Source organism: Oncorhynchus masou, unplaced genomic scaffold, assembly GCF_036934945.1.
Source record: "Oncorhynchus masou masou isolate Uvic2021 unplaced genomic scaffold, UVic_Omas_1.1 unplaced_scaffold_3463, whole genome shotgun sequence".
Lineage (NCBI taxonomy): Eukaryota > Metazoa > Chordata > Actinopteri > Salmoniformes > Salmonidae > Oncorhynchus > Oncorhynchus masou.
The window spans coordinates 2,501-26,762 of NW_027009872.1; the positions used below are offsets into that span (position 1 = coordinate 2,501).

General features: G+C 44.3%; 1 pseudogene; it reads left to right on the forward strand.

The window, feature by feature from the left end:
- The window catches only part of LOC135534473 (dnaJ homolog subfamily C member 5-like), a 23,723-nt pseudogene extending 466 nt beyond the window's left edge, over nucleotides 1–23,257 (forward strand).
- Nucleotides 23,258–24,262: the final 1,005 nt, after the last annotated feature.

Here is a 24,262-nt window from a genome sequence, read left to right on the forward strand (position 1 = left end):
CACTATACACCTCTATACCAGGACATCAAGAAGTCCTACAGGTAACACTATACACCTCTACACCAGGACATCAAGAAGTCCTACAGGTAACACTACACCAGGACATCAAGAAGTCCTACAGGTAACACTATACACCTCTACACCAGGACATCAAGAAGTCCTACAGGTAACACTACACCAGGACATCAAGAAGTCCTACAGGTAACACTATACACCTCTACACCAGGACATCAAGAAGTCCTACAGGTAACACTATACACCTCTACACCAGGACATCAAGAAGTCCTACAGGTAACACTATACACCTCTACACCAGGACATCAAGAAGTCCTACAGGTAACACTATACACCTCTATACCAGGACATCAAGAAGTCCTACAGGTAACACTATACACCTCTACACCAGGACATCAAGAAGTCCTACAGGTAACACGGTACACCTCTACACCAGGACATCAAGAAGTCCTACAGGTAACACTATACACCTCTATACCAGGACATCAAGAAGTCCTACAGGTAACACGGTACACCTCTACACCAGGACATCAAGAAGTCCTACAGGTAACACTATACACCTCTATACCAGGACATCAAGAAGTCCTACAGGTAACACGGTACACCTCTACACCACGACACGCTATTAGTAGACAACACCTGCACTCTACCTGGTCCTGGGGGGGTCATCAAATCAAATGTATTTATAAAGCCCTTCTTACATCAACTGATATATCAAAGTGCTGTGCAGAAACCCCAAACAGCAAGCAATGCAGGTGTAGAAGCAAGGTGGCTAGGAAAAACTCCCTAGAAAGGCCAAAACCTAGAGAGGAACCAGGCTATGTGGGGTGGCCAGTCCTCTTCTGGCTGTGCTGGGTGGAGATTAGAAACCTAGAGAGGAACCAGGCTATGTGGGGTGACCAGTCCTCTTCTGGCTGTGCCGGGTGGAGATTATAACAGAACATGGCCAAGATGTTCAAATGTTCATAGATGACCAGCATGGTCAAATAATAATAAACACAGTGGTTGTAGAGGGTGCAACGGTCAGCACCTCAGGAGTAAATGTCAGTTGGCTTTTCATAGCCGATCATTCAGAGTATCTCTACTGCTCCTGCTGTCTCTAGAGAGTTGAAAACAGCAGGTCTGGGACAGGTAGCACGTCTGGTGAACAGGTCAGGGTTCCATAGCCGCAGGCAGAGCATTTGAAACTGGAGCAGCAGCACGGCCAGGCGGACTGGGGACAGCAAGGAGTCATCAGACCAGGTAGTCCTGAGGCATGGTCCTAGGGCTCAGGTCCTCCAAGAGAGAGAAAGAGAATTTGAGAGAGCATACTTAAATTCACACAGGACACCGGATAAGACAGGAGAAGGTACTCCAGATATAACAAACTGACCCTAGCCCCCCGACACATAAACTACTGCAGCATAAATACTGGAGGCTGAGACAGGAGGGGTCGGGAGACACTGTGGCCCCGTCCGACGATACCCCGGACAGGGCCAAACAGTTAGGATATAACCCCACCCACTTTTCCAAAGCACAGCCCCCACACCACTAGAGGGATATCTTCAAGCACCAACTTACCATCCTGAGACAAGGCTGAGTATAGCCCATGAAGGTTTCTGCCACGGCACAACCCAAGGGGGGGCTCCAACCCAGACAGGAAGACCACATCAGTGACTCAACCCACTCAAGTGACACACCCCTCCTAGGGACGGCATGAAAGAGCACCAGTAAGCCAGTGACTCAGCCCCTGTAATAGGGTTAGAGGCAGAGCATCCCAGTGGAATGAGGGGAACCTGCCAGGCAGAGACAGCAAGGGTGATTCGTTGCTCCAGAGCCTTTCCGTTCACCTTCACACTCCTGGGCCAGATTACACTCAATCATATGACCCACTGAAGAGATGAGTCTTCAGTAAAGACTTTGAGGTTGAGACCGAGTCTGCGTCTCTCACATGGCTAGGCAGACCATTCCATAAAAATGGAGCTCTGTAGGAGAAAGCCCTGCCTCCAGCTGTTTGCTTAGAAATTCTAGGGACAGTAAGGAGGCCTGCGTCTTGTGACCGTAGCGTACGTGTAGGTATGTACGACAGGACCAAATCGGAAAGATAGGTAGGAGCAAGCCCATGTCATGCTTTGTAGGTTAACAGTGAAACCTTGAAATCAGCCCGTGTATGTAGTACACTGTATGGGCCTCCCGAGTGGTGCAGTGGTCTAAGAGAACGCTAGCTGAGAACGCTAGCTGTGCCACTAGAGAACGCTAGCTGTGCCACTAGAGAACGCAAGCTGTGCCACTAGAGAACGCAAGCTGCGCCACTAGAGAACGCAAGCTGCGCCACTAGAGAACGCAAGCTGCGCCACTAGAGAACGCAAGCTGCGCCACTAGAGAACGCTAGCTGCGCCACTAGGGAACGCTAGCTGCGCCACTAGAGAACGCTACCTGCTCCACTAGAGAACGCTAGCTGCGCCACTAGAGAACGCCTCGCCGGAAAACATCTTTACCCCTTTTTTCTCCCCAGTTTCTTGGTTTGGTAGTTACAGTCTTGTCTCATCGCTGCAACTCCCGTACGGACTCAGGAGAGGCGAAGGTCGAGAGCCGTGCGTCCTCCGAAACACAACCCAACCAAGCCGCACTGCTTCTTGACACAATGCCGGCTTAACCCAGAAGCCAGCCGCACCAATGTGTCGGAGGAAACACCGTACACCTGACGACCTGGTCAGCGCGCACTGCTCCTGGACTGCCACAGGAGTCGCTAGTGCCCGATGGGACAAGGACAGGGCTAGTGCCCTGCCGGCCAAACCCTCCCCTGACCCGGACAATGCTGGGTCAATTGTGCACCGCCCCATGGGTCTCCGGGTTGTGGCTGGCTGTGACAGAGCCTGGACTCGAACCCAGAATCTCTAGTGGCACAGCTAGCACTGCAATGCAGTGTCTTAGACCACTGCACCACTCGGGAGGCCTCTCTCTTCCTCTTGGGTGTCAGCTCAGCTCTAATGTAGCCAGTTGTCGACACTAAATCACACTCCGGAATCCCACCGGGCAGAACCTCAACGGTGGCAGTCATAAAGTAATTGTCTGACTAATGTAGCAGACTGGGTTTGTGGTCTAGAAGCTAATTTAATGTAGGTAATGCGACCATGAGGAGGGAGTGACTTCCTGTTATCACTGTTCACTATGAGACACAGTCCACTAGACTTCCTGTTATCACTGTCCAATAGACTTCCTGTTATCACACTCCACTAGACATCCTGTTATCACACTCCAATAGACTTCCTGTTATCACTGCCCACTAGACTTCCTGTTATCACTGCCCACTAGACTTCCTGTTATCACTGCCCACTAGACTTCCTGTTATCACTGCCCACTAGACTTCCTGTTATCACTGTTCACTATGATAGATAGTCCACTAGACTTCCTGTTATCACTGTCCACTAGACTTCCTGTTATCACTGTCCACTAGACTTCCTGTTATCACTGTCCACTAGACTTCCTGTTATCACTGTCCACTAGACTTCCTGTTATCACTGTCCACTAGACTTCCTGTTATCACTGTCCACTAGACTTCCTGTTATCACACTCCACTAGACTTCCTGTTATCACACTCCACTAGACTTCCTGTTATCACTGTCCAATAGACTTCCTGTTATCACTGTCCACTAGACTTCCTGTTATCACTGTCCACTAGACTTCCTGTTATCACTGTCCACTATGATAGATAGTCCACTAGACTTCCTGTTATCACTGTCCACTAGACGTCCTGTTATCACTGTCCACTAGACGTCCTGTTATCACTGTCCACTAGACTTCCTGTTATCACTGTCCACTAGACTTCCTGTTATCACTGTCCACTAGACTTCCTGTTATCACACTCCACTAGACTTCCTGTTATCACTGTCCAATAGACTTCCTGTTATCACTGTCCACTAGACTTCCTGTTATCACTGTTCACTATGATAGATAGTCCACTAGACTTCCTGTTATCACTGTCCACTAGACTTCCTGTTATCACTGTCCACTAGACTTCCTGTTATCACTGTCCACTAGACGTCCTGTTATCACTGTCCACTAGACGTCCTGTAATCACTGTCCACTAGACGTCCTGTTATCACACTCCACTAGACTTCCTGTTATCACACTCCACTAGACTTCCTGTTATCACTGTCCACTATGATAGATAGTCCACGAGACGTCCTGTTATCACTGTCCACTAGACTTCCTGTTATCACTGTCCACTAGACTTCCTGTTATCACTGTCCACTAGACTTCCTGTTATCACTGTTCACTATGATAGATAGTCCACTAGACTTCCTGTTATCACTGTCCACTAGACTTCCTGTTATCACTGTTCACTATGATAGATAGTCCACTAGACGTCCTGTTATCACTGTCCACTAGACTTCCTGTTATCACACTCCACTAGACTTCCTGTTATCACTGTCCAATAGACTTCCTGTTATCACTGTCCACTAGACTTCCTGTTATCACTGTTCACTATGATAGATAGTCCAATAGACTTCCTGTTATCACTGTCCACTAGACTTCCTGTTATCACTGTTCACTATGATAGATAGTCCACTAGACTTCCTGTTATCACTGTCCACTAGACTTCCTGTTATCACTGTCCAATAGACTTCCTGTTATCACTGCCCACTAGACTTCCTGTTATCACTGTTCACTATGATAGATAGTCCACTAGACTTCCTGTTATCACTGTTCACTATGATAGATAGTCCAATAGACTTCCTGTTATCACTGTCCACTAGACTTCCTGTTATCACACTCCACTAGACTTCCTGTTATCACTGTCCACTAGACTTCCTGTTATCACTGTCCACTAGACTTCCTGTTATCACTGTCCACTAGACTTCCTGTTATCACTGTCCACTAGACTTCCTGTTATCACACTCCACTAGACTTCCTGTTATCACTGTCCACTAGACTTCCTGTTATCACTGTCCACTAGACTTCCTGTTATCACTGTCCACTAGACTTCCTGTTATCACTGTCCACTAGACTTCCTGTTATCACTGTCCACTAGACTTCCTGTTATCACACTCCACTAGACTTCCTGTTATCACTGTCCACTAGACTTCCTGTTATCACTGTCCACTAGACTTCCTGTTATCACTGTCCAATAGACTTCCTGTTATCACTGTCCACTAGACTTCCTGTTATCACTGCCCACTAGACTTCCTGTTATCACTGTTCACTATGATAGATAGTCCACTAGACTTCCTGTTATCACTGTCCACTAGACTTCCTGTTATCACTGTTCACTATGATAGATAGTCCAATAGACTTCCTGTTATCACTGTCCACTAGACTTCCTGTTATCACACTCCACTAGACTTCCTGTTATCACACTCCACTAGACTTCCTGTTATCACACTCCACTAGACTTCCTGTTATCACACTCCACTAGACTTCCTGTTATCACTGTCCACTAGACTTCCTGTTATCACTGTCCACTAGACTTCCTGTTATCACACTCCACTAGACTTCCTGTTATCACACTCCACTAGACTTCCTGTTATCACTGTCCACTAGACTTCCTGTTATCACTGTCCAATAGACTTCCTGTTATCACTGTCCACTAGACTTCCTGTTATCACTGTCCACTAGACTTCCTGTTATCACTGTCCACTAGACTTCCTGTTATCACACTCCACTAGACTTCCTGTTATCACACTCCACTAGACTTCCTGTTATCACTGTCCAATAGACTTCCTGTTATCACTGTCCAATAGACTTCCTGTTATCACTGTCCACTATGATAGATAGTCCACTAGACTTCCTGTTATCACTGTCCACTAGACGTCCTGTTATCACTGTCCACTAGACGTCCTGTTATCACTGTTCACTATGATAGATAGTCCACTAGACTTCCTGTTATCACTGTCCACTAGACTTCCTGTTATCACTGTTCACTATGATAGATAGTCCAATAGACTTCCTGTTATCACTGTCCACTAGACTTCCTGTTATCACACTCCACTAGACTTCCTGTTATCACACTCCACTAGACTTCCTGTTATCACTGTCCACTATGATAGATAGTCCACTAGACTTCCTGTTATCACTGTCCACTAGACGTCCTGTTATCACTGTCCACTAGACGTCCTGTTATCACTGTTCACTATGATAGATAGTCCACTAGACTTCCTGTTATCACTGTCCACTAGACTTCCTGTTATCACTGTTCACTATGATAGATAGTCCAATAGACTTCCTGTTATCACTGTCCACTAGACTTCCTGTTATCACACTCCACTAGACTTCCTGTTATCACACTCCACTAGACTTCCTGTTATCACTGTCCACTAGACTTCCTGTTATCACTGTCCACTAGACTTCCTGTTATCACTGTCCACTAGACTTCCTGTTATCACTGTCCACTAGACTTCCTGTTATCACTGTCCACTAGACTTCCTGTTATCACACTCCACTAGACTTCCTGTTATCACTGTCCACTAGACTTCCTGTTATCACTGTCCACTAGACTTCCTGTTATCACTGTCCACTAGACTTCCTGTTATCACTGTCCACTAGACTTCCTGTTATCACTGTCCACTAGACTTCCTGTTATCACTGTCCACTAGACTTCCTGTTATCACTGTCCAATAGACTTCCTGTTATCACTGTCCACTAGACTTCCTGTTATCACTGTCCACTAGACTTCCTGTTATCACTGTCCAATAGGCTTCCTGTTATCACTGTCCAATAGACTTCCTGTTATCACTGTCCAATAGACTTCCTGTTATCACTGTCCACTAGACTTCCTGTTATCACTGTTCACTATGATAGATAGTCCAATAGACTTCCTGTTATCACTGTCCACTAGACTTCCTGTTATCACTGTTCACTATGATAGATAGTCCACTAGACTTCCTGTTATCACTGTCCACTAGACTTCCTGTTATCACTGTCCAATAGACTTCCTGTTATCACTGCCCACTAGACTTCCTGTTATCACTGTTCACTATGATAGATAGTCCACTAGACTTCCTGTTATCACTGTTCACTATGATAGATAGTCCAATAGACTTCCTGTTATCACTGTCCACTAGACTTCCTGTTATCACACTCCACTAGACTTCCTGTTATCACTGTCCACTAGACTTCCTGTTATCACTGTCCACTAGACTTCCTGTTATCACTGTCCACTAGACTTCCTGTTATCACTGTCCACTAGACTTCCTGTTATCACACTCCACTAGACTTCCTGTTATCACTGTCCACTAGACTTCCTGTTATCACTGTCCACTAGACTTCCTGTTATCACTGTCCACTAGACTTCCTGTTATCACTGTCCACTAGACTTCCTGTTATCACACTCCACTAGACTTCCTGTTATCACTGTCCACTAGACTTCCTGTTATCACTGTCCACTAGACTTCCTGTTATCACTGTCCAATAGACTTCCTGTTATCACTGTCCACTAGACTTCCTGTTATCACTGCCCACTAGACTTCCTGTTATCACTGTTCACTATGATAGATAGTCCACTAGACTTCCTGTTATCACTGTCCACTAGACTTCCTGTTATCACTGTTCACTATGATAGATAGTCCAATAGACTTCCTGTTATCACTGTCCACTAGACTTCCTGTTATCACACTCCACTAGACTTCCTGTTATCACACTCCACTAGACTTCCTGTTATCACACTCCACTAGACTTCCTGTTATCACACTCCACTAGACTTCCTGTTATCACTGTCCACTAGACTTCCTGTTATCACTGTCCACTAGACTTCCTGTTATCACACTCCACTAGACTTCCTGTTATCACACTCCACTAGACTTCCTGTTATCACTGTCCACTAGACTTCCTGTTATCACTGTCCAATAGACTTCCTGTTATCACTGTCCACTAGACTTCCTGTTATCACTGTCCACTAGACTTCCTGTTATCACTGTCCACTAGACTTCCTGTTATCACACTCCACTAGACTTCCTGTTATCACACTCCACTAGACTTCCTGTTATCACTGTCCAATAGACTTCCTGTTATCACTGTCCACTAGACTTCCTGTTATCACTGTCCACTATGATAGATAGTCCACTAGACTTCCTGTTATCACTGTCCACTAGACGTCCTGTTATCACTGTCCACTAGACGTCCTGTTATCACTGTTCACTATGATAGATAGTCCACTAGACTTCCTGTTATCACTGTCCACTAGACTTCCTGTTATCACTGTTCACTATGATAGATAGTCCAATAGACTTCCTGTTATCACTGTCCACTAGACTTCCTGTTATCACACTCCACTAGACTTCCTGTTATCACACTCCACTAGACTTCCTGTTATCACTGTCCACTATGATAGATAGTCCACTAGACTTCCTGTTATCACTGTCCACTAGACGTCCTGTTATCACTGTCCACTAGACGTCCTGTTATCACTGTTCACTATGATAGATAGTCCACTAGACTTCCTGTTATCACTGTCCACTAGACTTCCTGTTATCACTGTTCACTATGATAGATAGTCCAATAGACTTCCTGTTATCACTGTCCACTAGACTTCCTGTTATCACTGTCCACTAGACTTCCTGTTATCACTGTCCACTAGACTTCCTGTTATCACTGTCCACTAGACTTCCTGTTATCACTGTCCACTAGACTTCCTGTTATCACACTCCACTAGACTTCCTGTTATCACTGTCCACTAGACTTCCTGTTATCACTGTCCACTAGACTTCCTGTTATCACTGTCCACTAGACTTCCTGTTATCACTGTCCACTAGACTTCCTGTTATCACTGTCCACTAGACTTCCTGTTATCACACTCCACTAGACTTCCTGTTATCACTGTCCACTAGACTTCCTGTTATCACTGTCCACTAGACTTCCTGTTATCACTGTCCAATAGACTTCCTGTTATCACTGTCCACTAGACTTCCTGTTATCACTGTCCACTAGACTTCCTGTTATCACTGTCCAATAGGCTTCCTGTTATCACTGTCCAATAGACTTCCTGTTATCACTGTCCAATAGACTTCCTGTTATCACTGTCCACTAGACTTCCTGTTATCACTGTCCACTAGACTTCCTGTTATCACTGTCCACTAGACTTCCTGTTATCACTGTCCACTAGACTTCCTGTTATCACACTCCACTAGACTTCCTGTTATCACTGTCCAATAGACTTCCTGTTATCACTGTCCACTAGACTTCCTGTTATCACTGTTCACTATGATAGATAGTCCACTAGACTTCCTGTTATCACTGTCCACTAGACTTCCTGTTATCACTGTCCACTAGACGTCCTGTTATCACTGTCCACTAGACGTCCTGTTATCACACTCCACTAGACTTCCTGTTATCACACTCCACTAGACTTCCTGTTATCACTGTCCACTAGACTTCCTGTTATCACTGTCCACTAGACTTCCTGTTATCACTGTTCACTATGATAGATAGTCCACTAGACTTCCTGTTATCACTGTCCACTAGACTTCCTGTTATCACTGTTCACTATGATAGATAGTCCAATAGACTTCCTGTTATCACTGTCCACTAGACTTCCTGTTATCACTGTCCACTAGACTTCCTGTTATCACTGTCCACTAGACTTCCTGTTATCACTGTTCACTATGATAGATAGTCCACTAGACTTCCTGTTATCACTGTCCACTAGACTTCCTGTTATCACTGTTCACTATGATAGATAGTCCAATAGACTTCCTGTTATCACTGTCCACTAGACTTCCTGTTATCACTGTTCACTATGATAGATAGTCCACTAGACTTCCTGTTATCACTGTCCACTAGACTTCCTGTTATCACTGTCCACTAGACTTCCTGTTATCACTGCCCACTAGACTTCCTGTTATCACACTCCACTAGACTTCCTGTTATCACTGTTCACTATGATAGATAGTCCACTAGACTTCCTGTTATCACTGCCCACTAGACTTCCTGTTATCACTGCCCACTAGACTTCCTGTTATCACTGTCCACTAGACTTCCTGTTATCACTGTCCACTAGACTTCCTGTTATCACTGTCCACTAGACTTCCTGTTATCACACTCCACTAGACTTCCTGTTATCACACTCCACTAGACTTCCTGTTATCACTGTCCACTAGACTTCCTGTTATCACTGTCCACTAGACTTCCTGTTATCACTGTCCACTAGACTTCCTGTTATCACTGTCCACTAGACTTCCTGTTATCACACTCCACTAGACTTCCTGTTATCACACTCCACTAGACTTCCTGTTATCACTGTCCACTAGACTTCCTGTTATCACTGTCCACTAGACTTCCTGTTATCACTGTCCAATAGACTTCCTGTTATCACTGTCCACTAGACTTCCTGTTATCACTGTCCACTAGACTTCCTGTTATCACTGTCCACTAGACTTCCTGTTATCACTGTTCACTATGATAGATAGTCCACTAGACTTCCTGTTATCACTGTCCACTAGACTTCCTGTTATCACTGTTCACTATGATAGATAGTCCACTAGACGTCCTGTTATCGCTGTCCACTAGACTTCCTGTTATCACACTCCACTAGACTTCCTGTTATCACACTCCACTAGACTTCCTGTTATCACTGTCCAATAGACTTCCTGTTATCACTGTCCACTAGACTTCCTGTTATCACTGTTCACTATGATAGATAGTCCAATAGACTTCCTGTTATCACTGTCCACTAGACTTCCTGTTATCACTGTTCACTATGATAGATAGTCCACTAGACTTCCTGTTATCACTGTCCACTAGACTTCCTGTTATCACTGTCCACTAGACTTCCTGTTATCACTGTTCACTATGATAGATAGTCCACTAGACTTCCTGTTATCACTGTCCACTAGACTTCCTGTTATCACTGTCCACTAGACTTCCTGTTATCACTGCCCACTAGACTTCCTGTTATCACTGCCCAATAGACTTCCTGTTATCACTGCCCACTAGACTTCCTGTTATCACTGTTCACTATGATAGATAGTCCACTAGACTTCCTGTTATCACTGTCCACTAGACTTCCTGTTATCACTGTTCACTATGATAGATAGTCCAATAGACTTCCTGTTATCACTGTCCACTAGACTTCCTGTTATCACACTCCACTAGACTTCCTGTTATCACTGTCCACTAGACTTCCTGTTATCACACTCCACTAGACTTCCTGTTATCACTGTCCACTAGACTTCCTGTTATCACTGTCCACTAGACTTCCTGTTATCACTGTCCACTAGACTTCCTGTTATCACTGTCCAATAGACTTCCTGTTATCACACTCCACTAGACTTCCTGTTATCACTGTTCACTATGATAGATAGTCCACTAGACTTCCTGTTATCACTGTCCACTAGACTTCCTGTTATCACACTCCACTAGACTTCCTGTTATCACTGTTCACTATGATAGATAGTCCACTAGACTTCCTGTTATCACTGTCCACTAGACTTCCTGTTATCACACTCCACTAGACTTCCTGTTATCACTGTCCACTAGACTTCCTGTTATCACTGTCCACTAGACTTCCTGTTATCACTGTTCACTATGATAGATAGTCCACTAGACTTCCTGTTATCACTGTCCACTAGACTTCCTGTTATCACTGTCCACTAGACTTCCTGTTATCACTGTCCACTAGACTTCCTGTTATCACTGTCCACTAGACTTCCTGTTATCACTGTCCACTAGACTTCCTGTTATCACTGTCCACTAGACTTCCTGTTATCACTGTCCACTAGACTTCCTGTTATCACACTCCACTAGACTTCCTGTTATCACTGTCCACTCGACTTCCTGTTATCACTGTCCACTAGACGTCCTGTTATCACACTCCACTAGACTTCCTGTTATCACACTCCACTAGACTTCCTGTTATCACACTCCACTAGACTTCCTGTTATCACTGTCCACTAGACTTCCTGTTATCACTGTCCACTAGACGTCCTGTTATCACTGTCCACTAGACGTCCTGTTATCACACTCCACTAGACTTCCTGTTATCACACTCCACTAGACTTCCTGTTATCACTGTCCACTATGATAGATAGTCCACTAGACGTCCTGTTATCACTGTCCACTAGACTTCCTGTTATCACTGTCCACTAGACTTCCTGTTATCACTGTCCACTAGACTTCCTGTTATCACTGTTCACTATGATAGATAGTCCACTAGACTTCCTGTTATCACTGTCCACTAGACTTCCTGTTATCACTGTTCACTATGATAGATAGTCCAATAGACTTCCTGTTATCACTGTCCACTAGACTTCCTGTTATCACTGTTCACTATGATAGATAGTCCACTAGACTTCCTGTTATCACTGTCCACTAGACTTCCTGTTATCACTGTTCACTATGATAGATAGTCCACTAGACTTCCTGTTATCACTGTCCACTAGACTTCCTGTTATCACTGTCCACTAGACTTCCTGTTATCACTGTTCACTATGATAGATAGTCCACTAGACTTCCTGTTATCACTGTCCACTAGACTTCCTGTTATCACTGTCCACTAGACTTCCTGTTATCACTGCCCACTAGACTTCCTGTTATCACTGTCCAATAGACTTCCTGTTATCACTGCCCACTAGACTTCCTGTTATCACTGTTCACTATGATAGATAGTCCACTAGACTTCCTGTTATCACTGTCCACTAGACTTCCTGTTATCACTGTTCACTATGATAGATAGTCCAATAGACTTCCTGTTATCACTGTCCACTAGACTTCCTGTTATCACACTCCACTAGACTTCCTGTTATCACTGTCCACTAGACTTCCTGTTATCACACTCCACTAGACTTCCTGTTATCACTGTCCACTAGACTTCCTGTTATCACTGTCCACTAGACTTCCTGTTATCACTGTCCACTAGACTTCCTGTTATCACTGTCCAATAGACTTCCTGTTATCACACTCCACTAGACTTCCTGTTATCACTGTTCACTATGATAGATAGTCCACTAAACTTCCTGTTATCACTGTCCACTAGACTTCCTGTTATCACACTCCACTAGACTTCCTGTTATCACTGTTCACTATGATAGATAGTCCACTAGACTTCCTGTTATCACTGTCCACTAGACTTCCTGTTATCACACTCCACTAGACTTCCTGTTATCACTGTCCACTAGACTTCCTGTTATCACTGTCCACTAGACTTCCTGTTATCACTGTTCACTATGATAGATAGTCCACTAGACTTCCTGTTATCACAGTCCACTAGACTTCCTGTTATCACTGTCCACTAGACTTCCTGTTATCACAGTCCACTAGACTTCCTGTTATCACTGTCCACTAGACTTCCTGTTATCACTGTCCACTAGACTTCCTGTTATCACTGTCCACTAGACTTCCTGTTATCACTGTCCACTAGACTTCCTGTTATCACTGTCCACTAGACTTCCTGTTATCACTGTCCACTAGACTTCCTGTTATCACTGTCCACTAGACTTCCTGTTATCACTGTCCACTAGACTTCCTGTTATCACTGTCCACTAGACTTCCTGTTATCACTGTCCACTAGACTTCCTGTTATCACTGTCCACTAGACTTCCTGTTATCACACTCCACTAGACTTCCTGTTATCACTGTTCACTATGATAGATAGTCCACTAGACTTCCTGTTACCACTGTCCACTAGACTTCCTGTTATCACTGCCCACTAGACTTCCTGTTATCACTGTCCACTAGACTTCCTGTTATCACTGTCCAATAGACTTCCTGTTATCACTGCCCACTAGACTTCCTGTTATCACTGTTTACTATGATAGATAGTCCAATAGACTTCCTGTTATCACTGTCCACTAGACTTCCTGTTATCACTGTCCAATAGACTTCCTGTTATCACTGCCCACTAGACTTCCTGTTATCACTGTTCACTATAATAGATAGTCCAATAGACTTCCTGTTATCACTGTCCACTAGACTTCCTGTTATCACTGTCCACTAGACTTCCTGTTATCACACTCCACTAGACTTCCTGTTATCACTGTCCACTAGACTTCCTGTTATCACTGTCCACTAGACTTCCTGTTATCACTGTCCACTAGACTTCCTGTTATCACACTCCACTAGACTTCCTGTTATCACTGTTCACTATGATAGATAGTCCACTAGACTTCCTGTTATCACTGTCCACTAGACTTCCTGTTATCACACTCCACTAGACTTCCTGTTATCACTGTCCACTAGACTTCCTGTTATCACTGTCCACTAGACTTCCTGTTATCACACTCCACTAGACTTCCTGTTATCACTGTCCACTAGACTTCCTGTTATCACTGTCCACTAGACTTCCTGTTATCACTGTCCACTAGACTTCCTGTTATCACTGTCCAATAGACTTCCTGTTATCACTGTCCAATAGACTTCCTGTTATCACTGTCCACTAGACTTCCTGTTATCACACTCCACTAGACTTCCTGTTATCACTGTCCACTAGACTTCCTGTTATCACACTCCACTAGACTTCCTGTTATCACTGTCCACTAGACTTCCTGTTATCACACTCCACTAGACTTCCTGTTATCACTGCCCACTAGACTTCCTGTTATCACTGTCCACTATGATAGATAGTCCACTAGACTTCCTGTTATCACTGCCCACTAGACTTCCTGTTATCACTGCCCACTAGACTTCCTGTTATCACTGTCCACTAGACTTCCTGTTATCACTGCCCACTAGACTTCCTGTTATCACTGTCCACTAGACTTCCTGTTATCTCTGTCCACTAGACTTCCTGTTATCACTGTCCACTAGACTTCCTGTTATCACTGTTCACTAGACTTCCTGTTATCACTGTCCACTAGACTTCCTGTTATCACTGTCCACTAGACTTCCTGTTATCACTGTCCACTAGACTTCCTGTTATCACTGTCCACTAGACTTCCTGTTATCACTGTCCACTAGACTTCCTGTTATCACTGTCCACTAGACTTCCTGTTATCACTGTCCACTAGACTTCCTGTTATCACTGTCCACTAGACTTCCTGTTATCACTGTCCACTAGACTTCCTGTTATCACTGCCCACTAGACTTCCTGTTATCACACTCCACTAGACTTCCTGTTATCACTGTTCACTATGATAGATAGTCCACTAGACTTCCTGTTATCACTGTCCACTAGACTTCCTGTTATCACTGTCCACTAGACTTCCTGTTATCACTGTCCAATAGACTTCCTGTTATCACTGTTCACTATGATAGATAGTCCACTAGACTTCCTGTTATCACTGTCCACTAGACTTCCTGTTATCACTGTCCACTAGACTTCCTGTTATCACTGTCCACTAGACTTCCTGTTATCACTGTCCACTAGACTTCCTGTTATCACTGTCCACTAGACTTCCTGTTATCACTGTCCACTAGACTTCCTGTTATCACTGTCCACTAGACTTCCTGTTATCACTGTCCACTAGACTTCCTGTTATCACTGTCCACTAGACTTCCTGTTATCACTGTCCAATAGACTTCCTGTTATCACTGTTCACTATGATAGATAGTCCACTAGACTTCTTGTTATCACTGTCCACTAGACTTCCTGTTATCACTGTCCACTAGACTTCCTGTTATCACTGCCCACTAGACTTCCTGTTATCACTGCCCACTAGACTTCCTGTTATCACTGCCCACTAGACTTCCTGTTATCACTGTCCACTAGACTTCCTGTTATCACTGTCCACTAGACTTCCTGTTATCTCTGTCCACTAGACTTCCTGTTATCACTGTCCACTAGACTTCCTGTTATCACTGTTCACTATGATAGATAGTCCACTAGACTTCCTGTTATCACTGTCCACTAGACTTCCTGTTATCACTGTCCACTAGACTTCCTGTTATCACTGTCCACTAGACTTCCTGTTATCACTGTCCACTAGACTTCCTGTTATCACTGTCCACTAGACTTCCTGTTATCACTGTCCACTAGACTTCCTGTTATCACTGTCCACTAGACTTCCTGTTATCACTGTCCACTGTCCACTAGACTTCCTGTTATCACACTCCACTAGACTTCCTGTTATCACTGTTCACTATGATAGATAGTCCACTAGACTTCCTGTTATCACTGTCCACTAGACTTCCTGTTATCACTGTCCACTAGACTTCCTGTTATCACTGTCCAATAGACTTCCTGTTATCACTGTTCACTATGATAGATAGTCCAATAGACTTCCTGTTATCACTGTCCACTAGACTTCCTGTTATCACTGTCCACTAGACTTCCTGTTATCACTGTTCACTATGATAGATAGTCCAATAGACTTCCTGTTATCACTGTCCACTAGACTTCCTGTTATCACTGTCCACTAGACTTCCTGTTATCACACTCCACTAGACTTCCTGTTATCACTGTCCACTAGACTTCCTGTTATCACTGTCCACTAGACTTCCTGTTATCACACTCCACTAGACTTCCTGTTATCACTGTTCACTATGATAGATAGTCCACTAGACTTCCTGTTATCACTGTCCACTAGACTTCCTGTTATCACACTCCACTAGACTTCCTGTTATCACACTCCACTAGACTTCCTGTTATCACTGTCCACTAGACTTCCTGTTATCACACTCCACTAGACTTCCTGTTATCACTGTCCACTAGACTTCCTGTTATCACTGTCCACTAGACTTCCTGTTATCACTGTCCACTAGACTTCCTGTTATCACACTCCACTAGACTTCCTGTTATCACTGTCCACTATGATAGATAGTCCACTAGACTTCCTGTTATCACTGTCCACTAGACTTCCTGTTATCACTGCCCACTAGACTTCCTGTTATCACTGCCCACTAGACTTCCTGTTATCACACTCCACTAGACTTCCTGTTATCAAACTCCACTAGACTTCCTGTTATCACTGCCCACTAGACTTCCTGTTATCACTGTTCACTATGATAGATAGTCCACTAGACTTCCTGTTATCACTGTCCACTAGACTTCCTGTTATCACTGCCCACTAGACTTCCTGTTATCACTGTCCACTAGACTTGCTGTTATCACACTCCACTAGACTTCCTGTTATCACTGTCCACTAGACTTCCTGTTATCACTGTCCACTAGACTTCCTGTTATCACACTCCACTAGACTTCCTGTTATCACTGTCCACTAGACTTCCTGTTATCACACTCCACTAGACTTCCTGTTATCACTGCCCACTAGACTTCCTGTTATCACTGCCCACTAGACTTCCTGTTATCACTGTCCAATAGACTTCCTGTTATCACTGTCAACTAGACTTCCTGTTATCACTGCCCACTAGACTTCCTGTTATCACTGCCCACTAGACTTCCTGTTATCACTGTCCGATAGACATCCTGTTATCACTGTCCACTAGACTTCCTGTTATCACTGCCCACTAGACTTCGTTATCACACTCCACTAGACTTCCTGTTATCACTGCCCACTAGACTTCGTTATCACTGTCCAATAGTGTTAAGGGAATTTTTATCTACAATGACTATGTATACATTTCAATCAGGATGTACTAAATATTACTGTATATGTATGCATTTTCTTATCTGATCCCAGTACTGAAGTGAATGTGGTCAAGAGTTTAGTAACAATGACGGTCTGGTCCTTAGTTCATTCATTTGTACAATCTCCAGACCGTCTAGAATGCTTATCTACACTGACTGACCTTGTCTCTAGGCGAGGAGGGAAGACTTGAGAACTATAGGGCGAGGAGGGAAGGCTTGAGAACTATAGGGCGAGGAGGGAAGGCTTGAGAACTATAGGGCGAGGAGGGAAGGCTTGAGAACTATTCTACCAGTGTCAAGAAGAGATGGAACATTTTCCAAAACGCTGACGTCATTTTCAGTTTATAACCTGTGGTAAAATGTGTATGAACTCAGTACTCTCTTGAATTAAACACTGTTACCTGACTTAAGACCGGGGCTCTGTCCATTCTTATAAAATAAGGGTCTTACAAACCCCTATGCATTGACAGTGTTTAATTTTGATTGGGAATTAAAACAGAGGAATTAAATTCCTTCAACAAATAGACTTCCTGTTATCACACTTCACTAGACTTCCTGTTGTCACTGCCCACTAGACTTCCTGTTATCACTGTCCACTAGAGGGCAACAGAGATGTAGTGCATGAGGGCTGAACATTGAAATAGGGGACAGAAGTGATTGTTTTACGTTTGACTTTGGCTGAAACATGCTAAATTCTATTTGTTTCGTCATTCTGTCATTGTCTCTCTCATAACCACACCTGTTCTCCGTCCAATCAGGAAACTGGCCCTGAAGTTCCACCCAGACAAGAACCCAGACAACCCCGAGGCTGCTGATAAGTTTAAGGAAATCAACAGTGCCCACGCCATCCTGAACGACTGTACCAAGAGGAACATCTATGACAAGTACGGGTCCCTGGGATTGTACGTGGCCGAGCAGTTTGGAGAGGAGAACGTCAACACCTACTTTGTCCTCTCCTCCTGGTGGGCTAAGGTAAGACAACGTATCAGTGTGTGTGGTGGTGGGGGGGGGGGCGTTGTGTGTGTGTGTGCCTCTGTCAAGAAGATGGAATCAATGAGGGGGTCGACCCTCAGCTTAGAAAGCCATATGATACCCCAGTAAATGTAGTGATGGACGTGGGGGTTATGGTTAGTCACCGGTAAAGTTCACCTCTCAAAGATCCATTGTTGTTTGTTTTAAAGTCATCAGTTTGTGCGTCTCACCTCTGACCTCTCCCTGACGGTCTCCTCTGTCTGCAGGGCCTGTTCATCTTCTGTGGCTTGGCGACTGGCTGCTACTTCTGCTGCTGTCTGTGTTGCTGCTGTAACTGCTGCTGTGGGAAGTGTAAACCGCGGCCGCCCATGGACCAGGAGCCAGAGTTCTACGTCTCCCCTGAAGACCTGGAGGCACAGATGCAGTCTGACGAGAGAGGTGAGGAGTTTAATCAATCAATCAATCAATAGAACTAGAGGTAAGAGAGGTGAGGAGTTCAATCAATCAATCAATAGAACTAGAGGTAAGAGAGGTGAGAGAGCTTCATCAACCAATAGAACTAGAGGTAAGAGAGGTGAGGAGTTCAATCAATCAATAGAACTAGAGGTAAGAGAGGTGAGGAGTTCAATCAATCAATAGAACTAGAGGTAAGAGAGGTGAGGAGTTCAATCAATCAATCAATCAACCAATAGAACTAGAGGTGAGAGGTGAGGAGTTCAATCAATCAATCAATAGAACTAGAGGTAAGAGAGGTGAGGAGTTCAATCAATCAATCAATCAATCAATAGAACTAGAGGTAAGAGAGGTGAGGAGTTTAATCAATCAATAGAAGTAAGAGAGGTGAGGAGTTTAATCAATCAATCAATCAATAGAACTAGAGGTAAGAGGTGAGTTTAATCAATCAATCAATAGAACTAGAAGTAAGAGAGGTGAGGAGTTTAATCAATCAGTCAATAGAACTAGAAGTAAGAGAGGTGAGGAGTTTAATCAATCAATCAATCAATAGAACTAGAGGTAAGAGGTGAGTTTAATAAATCAATCAATAGAACTAGAAGTAAGAGAGGTGAGGAGTTTAATCAATCAGTCAATAGAACTAGAAGTAAGAGGTGAGGAGTTTAATCAGTCAATCAATCAATAGAACTAGAGGTAAGAGGTGAGTTTAATCAATCAATCAATAGAACTAGAAGTAAGAGAGGTGAGGAGTTTAATCAATCAGTCAATAGAACTAGAGGTAAGAGAGGTGAGGAGTTCAATCAATCAGTCAATAGAACTAGAAGTAAGAGGTGAGGAGTTTAATCAGTCAATCAATCAATAGAACTAGAGGTAAGAGGTGAGTTTAATCAATCAATCAATAGAACTAGAAGTAAGAGAGGTGAGGAGTTTAATCAATCAGTCAATAGAACTAGAGGTAAGAGAGGTGAGGAGTTCAATCAATCAATAGAACTAGAGGTAAGAGAGGTGAGGAGTTTAATCAATCAATCAATAGAACTAGAGGTAAGAGAGGTGAGAGAGCTTCATCAACCAATAGAACTAGAGGTAAGAGGTGAGTTTAATCAATCAACCAATAGAACTAGAGGTAAGAGAGGTGAGGAGTTTAATCAATCAACCAATAGAACTAGAGGTAAGAGAGGTGAGGAGTTTAATCAATCAATCAATAGAACTAGAGGTAAGAGAGGTGAGGAGTTTAATCAACCAATCAATAGAACTAGAGGTAAGAGAGGTGAGGAGTTTAATCAATCAATCAATAGAACTAGAGGTAAGAGGTGAGGAGTTTAATCAATCAATCAATAGAACTAGTGGTAAGAGAGGTGAGGAGTTTAATCAATCAACCAATAGAACTAGAGGTAAGAGAGGTGAGGAGTTTAATCAATCAATCAATAGAACTAGAGGTAAGAGAGGTGAGGAGTTTAATCAACCAACCAATAGAACTAGAGGTAAGAGAGGTGAGGAGTTTAATCAACCAACCAATAGAACTAGAGGTAAGAGAGGTGAGGAGTTTAATAAATCAATCAATAGAACCAGAGGTAAGAGAGGTGAGGAGTTTAATCAATCAATCAATAGAACTAGAAGTAAGAGAGGTGAGGAGTTTAATCAATCAATCAATAGAACTAGAGGTAAGAGAGGTGAGGAGTTTAATCAATCAATCAATAGAACCAGAGGTAAGAGAGGTGAGGAGTTTAATCAATCAATCAATAGAACTAGAAGTAAGAGAGGTGAGGAGTTTAATCAATCAATCAATAGAACTAGAGGTAAGAGAGGTGAGGAGTTTAATAAATCAATCAATAGAACTAGAGGTAAGAGAGGTGAGGGAGAATTTGATCCCAGGCAGGGAACTGGTCATTATAACAGTTGAACTCTGGTCAGTCCCCTGTAACCTGGTCATTAGGACAGTTTAACTCTGGTCAGTCCCCTGTAACCTGGTCATTATAACAGTTGAACTCTGGTCAGTCCCCTGTAACCTGGTCATTATAACAGTTGAACTCTGGTCAGTCCCCTGTAACCTGGTCATTATAACAGTTGAACTCTGGTCAGTCCCCTGTAACCTGGTCATTATAACAGTTGAACTCTGGTCAGTCCTCTGTAACCTGGTCATTATAACAGTTTAACTCTGGTCAGTCCCCTGTAACCTGGTCATTATAACAGTTGAACTCTGGTCAGTCCTGTAACCTGGTCATTATAACAGTTGAACTCTGGTCAGTCCTCTGTAACCTGGTCATTATAACAGTTTAACTCTGGTCAGTCCCCTGTAACCTGGTCATTATAACAGTTGAACTCTGGTCAGTCCCCTGTAACCTGGTCATTATAACAGTTGAACTCTGGTCAGTCCCCTGTAACCTGGTCATTATAACAGTTGAACTCTGGTCAGTCCCCTGTAACCTGGTCATTATAACAGTTGAACTCTGGTCAGTCCTCTGTAACCTGGTCATTATAACAGTTGAACTCTGGTCAGTCCCCTGTAACCTGGTCATTATAACAGTTGAACTCTGGTCAGTCCCCTGTAACCTGGTCATTATAACAGTTGAACTCTGGTCAGTCCCCTGTAACCTGGTCATTATAACAGTTGAACTCTGGTCAGTCCCCTGTAACCTGGTCATTATAACAGTTGAACTCTGGTCAGTCCCCTGTAACCTGGTCATTATAACAGTTGAACTCTGGTCAGTCCTCTGTAACCTGGTCATTATAACAGTTGAACTCTGGTCAGTCCCCTGTAACCTGGTCATTATAACAGTTGAACTCTGGTCAGTCCCCTGTAACCTGGTCATTATAACAGTTGAACTCTGGTCAGTCCCCTGTAACCTGGTCATTATAACAGTTGAACTCTGGTCAGTCCCCTGTAACCTGGTCATTATAACAGTTGAACTCTGGTCAGTCCTCTGTAACCTGGTCATTATAACAGTTGAACTCTGGTCAGTCCCCTGTAACCTGGTCATTATAACAGTTGAACTCTGGTCAGTCCCCTGTAACCTGGTCATTATAACAGTTGAACTCTGGTCAGTCCCCTGTAACCTGGTCATTATAACAGTTGAACTCTGGTCAGTCCCCTGTAACCTGGTCATTATAACAGTTGAACTCTGGTCAGTCCTCTGTAACCTGGTCATTATAACAGTTGAACTCTGGTCAGTCCCCTGTAACCTGGTCATTATAACAGTTGAACTCTGGTCAGTCCCCTGTAACCTGGTCATTATAACAGTTGAACTCTGGTCAGTCCCCTGTAACCTGGTCATTATAACAGTTGAACTCTGGTCAGTCCCCTGTAACCTGGTCATTATAACAGTTGAACTCTGGTCAGTCCCCTGTAACCTGGTCATTATAACAGTTGAACTCTGGTCAGTCCCCTGTAACCTGGTCATTTTAACAGTTGAACTCTGGTCAGTCCCCTGTAACCTGGTCATTATAACAGTTGAACTCTGGTCAGTCCCCTGTAACCTGGTCATTATAACAGTTGAACTCTGGTCAGTCCCCTGTAACCTGGTCATTATAACAGTTGAACTCTGGTCAGTCCCCTGTAACCTGGTCATTAGGACAGTTTAACTGCTCAGTCCCCTGTAACCTGGTCATTATAACAGTTGAACTCTGGTCAGTCCTCTGTAACCTGGTCATTATAACAGTTGAACTCTGGTCAGTCCCCTGTAACCTGGTCATTATAACAGTTGAACTCTGGTCAGTCCCCTGTAACCTGGTCATTATAACAGTTGAACTCTGGTCAGTCCCCTGTAACCTGGTCATTATAACAGTTGAACTCTGGTCAGTCCTCTGTAACCTGGTCATTATAACAGTTGAACTCTGGTCAGCCCCACCTGGGCCTGTGGGTTGGTCATGTGGTTGAAGCTGCCACCAATCACACAGTTCTTTAGATTTGTAACATCTATGTGTGTATTGTTCCCGCCCAGACGTTGGTGGTGACCCCATCATGATGCAGCCGTCTGGAACAGAGACCACCAGGCTGACGTCAGACAACCACTCCTCCTACCGGACCGACGCTGGATACAACTAAACCCCCTGTACCCCTACTCCTGATACAACTAAACCCCCTGTACCCTACTCCTGATACAACTAAACCCCCTGTACCCTACTCCGGATACAACTAAACCCCCTGTACCCCTACTCTTGATACAACTAAACCCCCTGTACCCCTACTCTTGATACAACTAAACCCCCTGTACCCCTACTCTTGATACAACTAAACCCCCTGTACCCCTACTCTTGATACAACTAAACCCCCTGTACCCCTACTCCTGATACAACTAAACCCCCTGTACCCTACTCCGGATACAACTAAACCCCCCTGTACCCCTACTCTTGATACAACTAAACCCCCTGTACCCCTACTCCGGATACAACTAAACCCCTGTACCCCTACTCCGGATACAACTAAACCCCTGTACCCCTACTCCTGATACAACTAAACCCCTGTACCCCTACACCTGATACAACTAAACCCCCTGTACCCCTACACCTGATACAACTAAACCCCCTGTACCCCTACTCCTGATACAACTAAACCTACCCCCTGTACCCCTACAGCTGATACAACTAAACCCCTGTACCCCTACCCTCTACACCAGATACAACTAAACCCCTGTACCCCCTACACCTGATACAACTAAACCCCCTGTACCCCCTACTCCTGATACAACTAAACCCCCTGTACCCCTACACCTGATACAACTAAACCCCCTGTACCCCTACCCTCTACACCAGATACAACTAAACCTACCCCCTGTACCCCTACACCTGATACAACTAAACCCCCTGTACCCCTACCCTCTACACCAGATACAACTAAACCTACCCCCTGTACCTCTACACCAGATACAACTAAACCCCCTGTAGCCCTACACCTGATACAACTAAACCCCTGTACCCCTACACCTGATACAACTAAACCCCCTGTACCCCTACCCCTACACCAGATACAACTAAACCACCTGTACCCCTACACCTGATACAACTAAACCCCCTGTACCCCCTACTCCTGATACAACTAAACCCCCTGTACCCCCTACTCCTGATACAACTAAACCCCTGTACCCCCTACTCCTGATACAACTAAACCCCCGTACCCCTACCCTCTACACCAGATACAACTAAACCTACCCCCTGTACCCCTACACCTGATACAACTAAACCCCCTGTACCCCTACACCTGATACAACTAAACCCCCTGTACCCCTACACCCGATACAACTAAACCCCCCTGTACCCCTACTCCGGATACAACTAAACCCCCCTGTACCCCTACACCTGATACAACTAAACCCCCCTGTACCCCTACACCTGATACAACTAAACCCCCTGTACCCCTACACCTGATACAACTAAACCCCTGTACCCCTACCC